Source organism: Rhopilema esculentum, chromosome 10, assembly GCF_057945365.1.
Source record: "Rhopilema esculentum isolate cy_ngs chromosome 10, ASM5794536v1, whole genome shotgun sequence".
Taxonomy (NCBI): domain Eukaryota; kingdom Metazoa; phylum Cnidaria; class Scyphozoa; order Rhizostomeae; family Rhizostomatidae; genus Rhopilema; species Rhopilema esculentum.
In genome coordinates, this window is record NC_142824.1 from 3,292,971 (window position 1) to 3,301,407 (window position 8,437).

Below are 8,437 nucleotides of genomic sequence, written 5' to 3' on the forward strand. Positions count from 1 at the left end.
TGACACATAGCAGTTGAAATGCACAGTGTTCGTGGTTGTTTTTTATTTATTTTACAGTCTGCCTATTGCGGCTGCGCTTTTTAAAGCGCAATTTTGTAAAAAACAGGCTGCGGTCAACAATAGGCCAAGAAAGGTTAAATGAATAATGAGTTTGACTTATTTGACACTCAGTTATGATGAAATAATCAGCAAGTTGCTGACACACCATCGCTAAGGACAGGGTTTTTGTAACGTGCAGTTCTACACAAATGTGCAGTTGTAAAAGTTTTTGTGCAGCTCTAAAGAAAATTCTGTGCAGTTCCGAAATTTTACTTAAATGTGCAAAATATCGAGGAAAACTTTGGCAGTGAAAAACAAACAAAAGTTTAAATGATGAAACATAAGAAGATAATAAAGATGATGCTCAAATTAAACAAAGACTATGAAAACTAAAAAAGACTAAAAAAGACTATAATAAAGTTTGCAAAACATTATATATAACATTGCTATTAAATATCGCTCCACAAACACAATTTTGTTTTTCAAGATTCCATTTAGTTGACTTTGGTTTCTTGTGATTCTATATAGCCAAGAACTCACAATGGTTGTCACATGCTCGAAAATTTGGTTTTTCATTATAATGTACTTTATAATTTTGCTTCCAAGTTGAGTTAGAACTTGCAAATTGATATTACATTATAAAATTATTTCGAAAGATTTTCTTTAGAATGGAGTGTTTTATATAGGCCTAAACTGTTGTAGCGATGAGCAGGCAAGTCCCTCCCGTTCTTTAGAAATTACCGATCAAATAGAAATTAAAATGCTGAAGCGCTTCAATCTTTAAAAAACCGGATTCTCAGATGCTTGTCAGGGTTTTTGCTGATTTTCTCTCCAAGGATAACGGATTTTTTTTATAACCTATGCATACTGCTTATACTATTTTTAGATATTTGCTTATAACTTTGGAAAATCAGTTTTTCCACGTAGTGCTTTCTCGCCTTACAAAATTCAGACTAAAAAAGGTTAGAGGAATTGTGAAGGAAGCAGACAGTTATAGAATGAGGGTCAGCCACAAAAAGCTACATATGACAGTTAACCATTGCCACGTAAAAAAGCCATAGCTTTTCCAAACGCATTTGCAAAATGGGGCGTTTTCTTAAATTCTTAAGGTTGTGGTCAGCAAATATTTTCCCGGGGGTAAAGCCCCAGATCCTCTGCTGTCGGCCTCCTCTTTGCCCCTCCAATCTTCTAACCCTGGCAACGCCACTGGTCTGGAGCACAAGCTACCTGTGCCTGCGCATCATGTACATTTTGTTTATACTTATAAGAACCAATAATTGTTCCTTCAACACAGTGCTCCCGACAAAAATGTGCAGCTCTAGATTTTCCTTAAAAAAACCTGGCTAAGGAGACTCTGATGCACTGAAAATTGTTCTGTTTGTTTATTTAGATTATTATATTAATTATCAGTCCTATTGCAAGTTTTACTGTTCATCACAAATACTGATTACTGATCATTATGATTTTCAATGCTTGAATACGGATACTGGCTTTTCTCTGACCAATTTATTGAAATCAGTAGAAGGGTAAAAGTTATGTTGAAAAGATACACTGTACATATTGTTTGCAATGTCTTAGTGCATTTAAAAAACTTGTTTGCCATGTCTTAGTGCATTTAAAAAAACTTGTTTGATATGTCTTAGTGCATTTAAAAAAATTGTTTGATATGTCTTAGTGCATTTAAAAAAAATTTGTTTGCCATGTCTTCGTGCATTTAAAAAACTTGTTTGTCATGTCTTTGTGCATTTAAAAAACTGCGCATGCGTTTGATGATGTCATAATTTTAATCAAAACTCGTTGTCGGAAAATTTGCAAGCTGTGCCTTCAAGAATTACTACCCATGACGCCCTGGTTATTTTCTTTCGTCTAGTATCGAAACATTTCCTTGTTTAGTTTCGAAACTCTTCGGCATGGTGCATCAAATTTCTGCTAATTTGGCATGGTGCATCAGAGACAAACTTATAATGATTTGACGGGGACTGAGTCTGTGCTCAAGTTGCCATATATCAGAAAGTTTACAACACATTTAACTGATTTCACACATTTAGAGTTATGTAATCAAGATAAAAAATTTGTAAAAAAACTTTTTGTACCGGAAAAACATTGAATTTGCCAAGCCAGTTTTCTAGCCAAAGTCTGACAATGCCCAATTTTCTAATTTTAAAGTCAGAAAGTTCATCCCATTTTCGTAATCCTTCTTAAATCTTTCTAGTTTGTAATTCCTTCCTTTTTCCTTCCAATCGGCAATAATTCCCGAAGAACGAAAAATCCTTCCAAAAAGAAGCACTGTTGAGGCTAGTTTCAACGATTACTGCTTAGAGGTCTAGGACCTGGTACCCCAGACTATAAATAGAACGAGGGGATGCTTTTCAGCGTCTAATTCGCATTCTATTTTTTCAGCGTATCAAAGTGCCTATGTCTACTAGGTTACATGCTGGTATCACAATTTTACTGCTCAGAGATCTGGGACCTTGTACCTCAGTCTATATCTAGCATGAGGGGATATTTTTCAGCGTCTATTTCCATCTCATCTTTCTCAACGTATCAAGCTGCCTATCTCTACCAGGTTTCATGTTGGTAAGTCGATCATAAGGTTAAATTATATCAATTACCGCCTAGAGGTCTGAGACCGGGTATCTCAGCTTCTATTAACATCCTATTATTTTTGACATACTAAATTTTGCAGAATTAGTGATTTTTTATGTTCCAGCAGCACTCATTACTTATGTTCCAATTCACCCCAGACGTTTTTCGCATGAACTACCCGCAAAACCCCCGGAAATCCCTACTCATGCACCTTAAACGGAAAAACCAAACTTGTTTTGGAAACCAGTGATATTTAGTCTGCCAGGATCAACAATGAGAAATAATTTCGGTTAATTCATTTCTGTGATTGCAGCATGCATGTAATTCCCGGTTGGTTAAGCTTCACGACATAACCTTCAAGGAAATTTTAGTTGAGTGGCTACGGATTTTAATTTTTTTTTTAATTTTTTAATTTCAATCAAAGCTGCTTTGTTAGCTTGATTAACTTTAAATAAAGTCTCTATTCACTGGAATGTATATCTTCTCTTGCTTTAAAGCCCATCCTTTTGAGGTATGATTCTTCGGCTAAATTTGGCCGTTTTTTATCTTTTGAACTTCTCGTTCTCAGACAGACCCTTAATTTTGTGTTTTCTCCTTATGATTAAGCGGCAGAGCGGTCTACGCTAATTCTGTTAAAGTGACAAAATTGTGTTAAGTAGATATAATAAAGGAAAATTTCTTAGGATCCGTGGCCAAACTGCCGGGACTTTGCTTTGACACTTGTTTCGACATCAGAACATATAAAGGATCAAAGTAAAATTGGAGGTCCTTTTTGCGAATGCCAGGAACACCTCCGCAGAGGCACAAAGAGATGGCTGTGGCTCAAAACGCGTCAAGTGCTCGTTTTGAAGCTATTTTAGCAAATAGAAGGGCAAATCATATCACTTACGGTATACGTGATGTCACGCACGGACTCAATTTTGTTAATAAAGAATAAAAAACCCTGCGAAAAATGACATTTTAGCGATTATTTTGTTTCAAGCTCCTCCGCAGTAACAAAAGCTCAACTTCTTTAATTTGGCTCGACAAAATGCTCAACCCAGACTGGTTAAGATATCAAGCATGCAACCTGGCAAAGAGGAAAGTAAACTAAGGGTCTAGAACAAAAATCAAGTCCTGGGGGGGGGGGTTAAATGTTTGGCCCCCACGGTGTAAGCGAGTGTAAAGGTAAGCAGCTAGATCATTATCACTTTGCACATAATTTCTTTTTTAAGACGCGCAAAACATGTATTGATTAAGAAACGTTCATGTTATCAAACAGGAAAAAGAGCACAAGTGATCCAAAATAACGCACTCACATCACATCAAAACTTTTAAATCTATTTTTGGAAGGTTGCGAAATAGGCTTGGTAACTTCAAAATTAGAGATTAATCTGACACAGACATGACACAAACTATCCCTTTTGTAATTTTTTTCGAAAAGCAAAGAAGAACATCAGAAACAAAAAGTTAGTTTGGTCATGGTTCTTTATTACTCATTGACCATTTAGGCGATATCATAAAGAGGAACGGCGATGGAAGTAGAATTAAAAAATGAAGCTACCAGCCCTGTACAGAAAAAGCAGAACAGCAAGCATAATTGGTAAAATGAAATGGAAAGAACAGAGAAAAAACTGAATAAATTGGAACAATAGGGTTAGATATTTAGTTGATAGATTTGATTTTCTATTGATTATTCAGAAAGAGCATATAACACAAACTTGCAGCATATTTTCAATTTATCACGTCAACAATATGAAGTTTTGATATTAGATAAATGCTATACAATATACTAATTTCCTGTATCAAGTCAAATCTGCTCTTTTTTCGAAAAGCACTGAGACACCCTTTTTAATTTCAATCTAGACTTTAGTCCAACTGGCTTTTTGTTTAGTACCTTTCTTCTTCCTTATTCGGCTGTGGTATGAAATGCGAAACAAAACCTAGTGGCATGATATTAGCTTACCTTGTCATTTCGAAAACATTTTCAAATTCTTTTGTACAAAATATTTGACTTCAGATTCGGTTTGAGAGCAAGGATTTTATATTAGTCTACTTAGAGTGAGGACTTTTTGCCGTGTGGTTCGGAGCTCTGAACCAAAATTTAATTTATGTTGTCTCCTTTGCAATAGAGGTTCTAATGGTTGTCAATGCCAATCAGAAAACTAAATTGAAATCCTATCTTCCTCACAAATTGCCACTTCAAGGAGTCATTCTCCCTTTGAAATGACACATTCGCTGGGAAAGTTAAACAAATTTGGGCAAGGACACAGAGCAATCTATGAACTGACATCCTTAACCATAGTCATGCTTTAACCAAACCGTCGAGTACCCTGATACCTCTCTTTCAAACTAACAAAAGTCGGTTAAAATGGAACCTGGATAAAAATCCTTAATGCGGATTCTTTCTTCTTCAAGAAACATTTCCGCAAGTTGTTGCTGATTGCAAAGTCAACCTTGAACACAGAATAGAGCAAAAGGCACAAGAGAAGCTTAAGTCATAGTGATAATATTACGCTTTTTATGAGCTCGTGCGCGAAATCAATGTACCTGAGGCTTAAATTCACTCAAGGAAAATCTTTTCTTTTCGGAAATAAATATGGTTGTCTCCTTTTATATCCAAGTGTTATATTTTGAGAAAATTCTTAATCTGATTATAACATGAGGACATCTGAATATTTCAGAAGCAAGTTATACTTCAGCTCTAATGCCTTTATATTATGTTCAAATTTATGAAAAACAACAATGCTCGGTGTTATGTCATGTTGAGTTGAAGATGAGTTGAGTCGACGGGCTAACTAGAATTAGAAACTTGAATATTCTAAGCTAGATAAAGATAAAAGTAAGATGCACGAACTGGGGCAATAAATCCAACTTGAGCAATAATATGTATAAAAGACACAGGAGGAAAATTTAATCATAATTTGAACTATTTAAAAAAGAAGCCCTAAAAATAGAGGGTTGGGGTATCGAGAAATTAGAAAATTCTATATATCTTTATGAAAAGTTGAGAATCATTTGTATCATGAAAAGTTACATTTTCTCCCAGAGACGGATAGTTGAATACAGTTGACATCCGCTATCTCGAACTCTGAAGAGAAACGAAAAATTGTTCGTGATAGCGAATGTTCGAGTTATCGGATGACCCCAAAAAATCCATCTTTTTCAAATTTCCAAGGTTTAACAGGCAGCAATAAAAGATATGTAGTTTCTAATACAAAATTACAAGTCAAACTAAATCATAAAGAAAAATAAGGATCTAATGTCATTTGTTTTCTCTTTCTTACCAGTTCTTCTCTATAACACCATTCTTTTTAACGAAATGCTCACGGAGCACTTTTTTCCATTCTCTGAGAATAGCCAATATCTTGATGTTACTTCCATCGCATCTCTTATTTCGTCCGTTGTTGGCTATGTCAAAGGGTTGTCGTTGCTTTCTTGGTTGTCCTCTTGGCTGTCTTCCTGGCTGTCCTCAACTTCAACAACTTCTTCACCAATTAGCTCAGCTATGACTTCATCTACAGTTGGCAATGCTGCTCTTGCTAAGACTTGGTCGTCGCAGTCAATTAATTCCTCTGCACTTGTGTTGGCTGGAGCAAATTTTTTGTTCACTATTTCGCAGTTTCGCAGTTTCTTCCAACGAGATAGCGAACAATTTTTCTATACTTACCCTATAGCAAAACCAAGGGAACCAAAAATTAGTTCGAAACAGCGAATGTTCGAGATAGCGGGCAGTCGAGATAGCGGATGTCAATTGTAGTTTATCGAGTGGAAAATACAAATATAACGCATTTTTGCTGATATTGTTCTTTTTATAGCAGATATAAAAGCTGAGTAGGAAACCTATTGTGGTCGACGTACCACTGTAATTTTTCAAATTTCTTCCAATCGATTGCATTATGAAAAGCGTCTTACCACTTTCGGACCGTCTTATTTCCCTCAGGTCTGTCCGTCTGTCACCCAAATTGGTCATAGAAGTTTCGACCTACATGAAAATGAAGTAAATGAAATCTTTTCCTTGTTACCTCATCAGGGTAAGCCTAGCAGGATTGTTTCATATCACGTGGTTCGTCTGTAATTTCACAACTTCACTTTGTCCATCCGTCACAAAAGTCGCACCTAGTTTTCCGCGATGTGAAATCCGATAAAGTAAATATGGAAAATTTAGGGCACTTTGTTGAATATGCCAATCGTATTTTAAATTTGTATAACATCATTTACATGGGTTTGGATGATATGCTGGAAGAGCCATGGGATACTGATAAAGCCCCTAGGATTTCAGCAACAGTTGAAGTTCACTAGATAGTAAGTTAAATGAGTATTGTATTTGTAGGCCTCAGTTCTTTCAAACCGCTGCCGACGATGAACCTTTCCAATAGTGGTGTAGAAAGGCTGGTGTAAGAATGCTGGTTGGCCTTGTCGTACGACCCTAAAATACTTGCGGGGAAGTGCCTTGGTATTTATAAAAAAAGGAAAGTGTGGTTAAGATCAGTGGTGTCATTTGAAATGCTTCTTAGGGTGATTGAAGCCAGTCAAAATTATTATTTCCAAACATAGAATTTTCTTAAATAGACACTTTGAATATATCGGTATTATTAAAGACTTTTAATAATGTTTTCATAGAATTTCGATAACATTATCACCGAAATTGGTATTTGTTTCTACCTAGCATCAGAAGATAGTTTTTAGGACATTGAGAAGCTTGTGCTTATCGAGCAGTGTCCTGGTCCTTCCTCTCGATGTGACCATACCTCGTGATTCCTACGCCTTGAATTACAGAGAGCTGGCGACTCTTCTCACTCTGGGTGAAAGTTTGGTCATGCCAGAGACTCGAACCAGGGATCCTATGTTATGTAGTCAGCGCAACTAACAACTGAGCCATCCTCGCACATGATGGATTGGAAATTCGTGACTCGTGACGGCTTGGAAAGTGTAAATTTTTGCAATCGAAAAATTCAGTATTTCTGCTTGTATCAGCAATATAAACTGTGACAAAAGTACAATATCATAGATAGAATAGATTGAAATATTCTTTGTTTTTTTTCTATGAAGACTTTTTGAATAATTTTGGGACGGACAGAAAAATCTAAACATGCCCAATAACTGCGAAAAGTGGCTTTGATCTACCAAATAAACGACTGGCATCAACCAATATTTACCTCTACTAGGTATTGGAAACAAGGAATGTATTTTTCAACGTAATTAGTCGCAAATTACATTTTCCTGTCTGTCCGTCATGCACAGTCATTGTTCTCATGTTTACATTGAGTAATAAAGGTACATACACTCATTTTTGTTTATAAGAAACAAAGGTCGATGTTGAGTACTCCAGTTTCTTAATGTTCTGGAAATTTCAATACTTATTGTTTCTTAAGAGTTTCTTAATTATGATGTAATGAATGATGTTATGAAATGTTTGTGACCTTTTTTCTCATGTTAAGAGAATAGCTTTCGTTGTGATGCTGTATTTAGATGTGGGAAGTATATTTTTATCCCTTGTGTTCTTGGATTTTACAAAATTTTGTCGTTCCCAGTTTTATCACGATTTAGTAGTTTCTTAATTTTTTGCTTCGAGTACTGAAGTTTCTTAATTTTTTCAGACTGTCCAGTACTCGTTTCTTATAGCCAGTTTCTTATAAAAAAATGAGTGTATTCCTAATCGTTTCAACGTCCAGTCATTCCATGTCGCAATGTTAAGATTTCGATATTGTTGGTATACTATTGTGAGCTGCTTCAAATTGGGCTCACCCCAGTTCCCTTAATTTTGTTACAAGGCTCAGTCTGAATATGATGAATTTCGCTTCCACCACTGACTTGCAAAGCTACTCTTTTT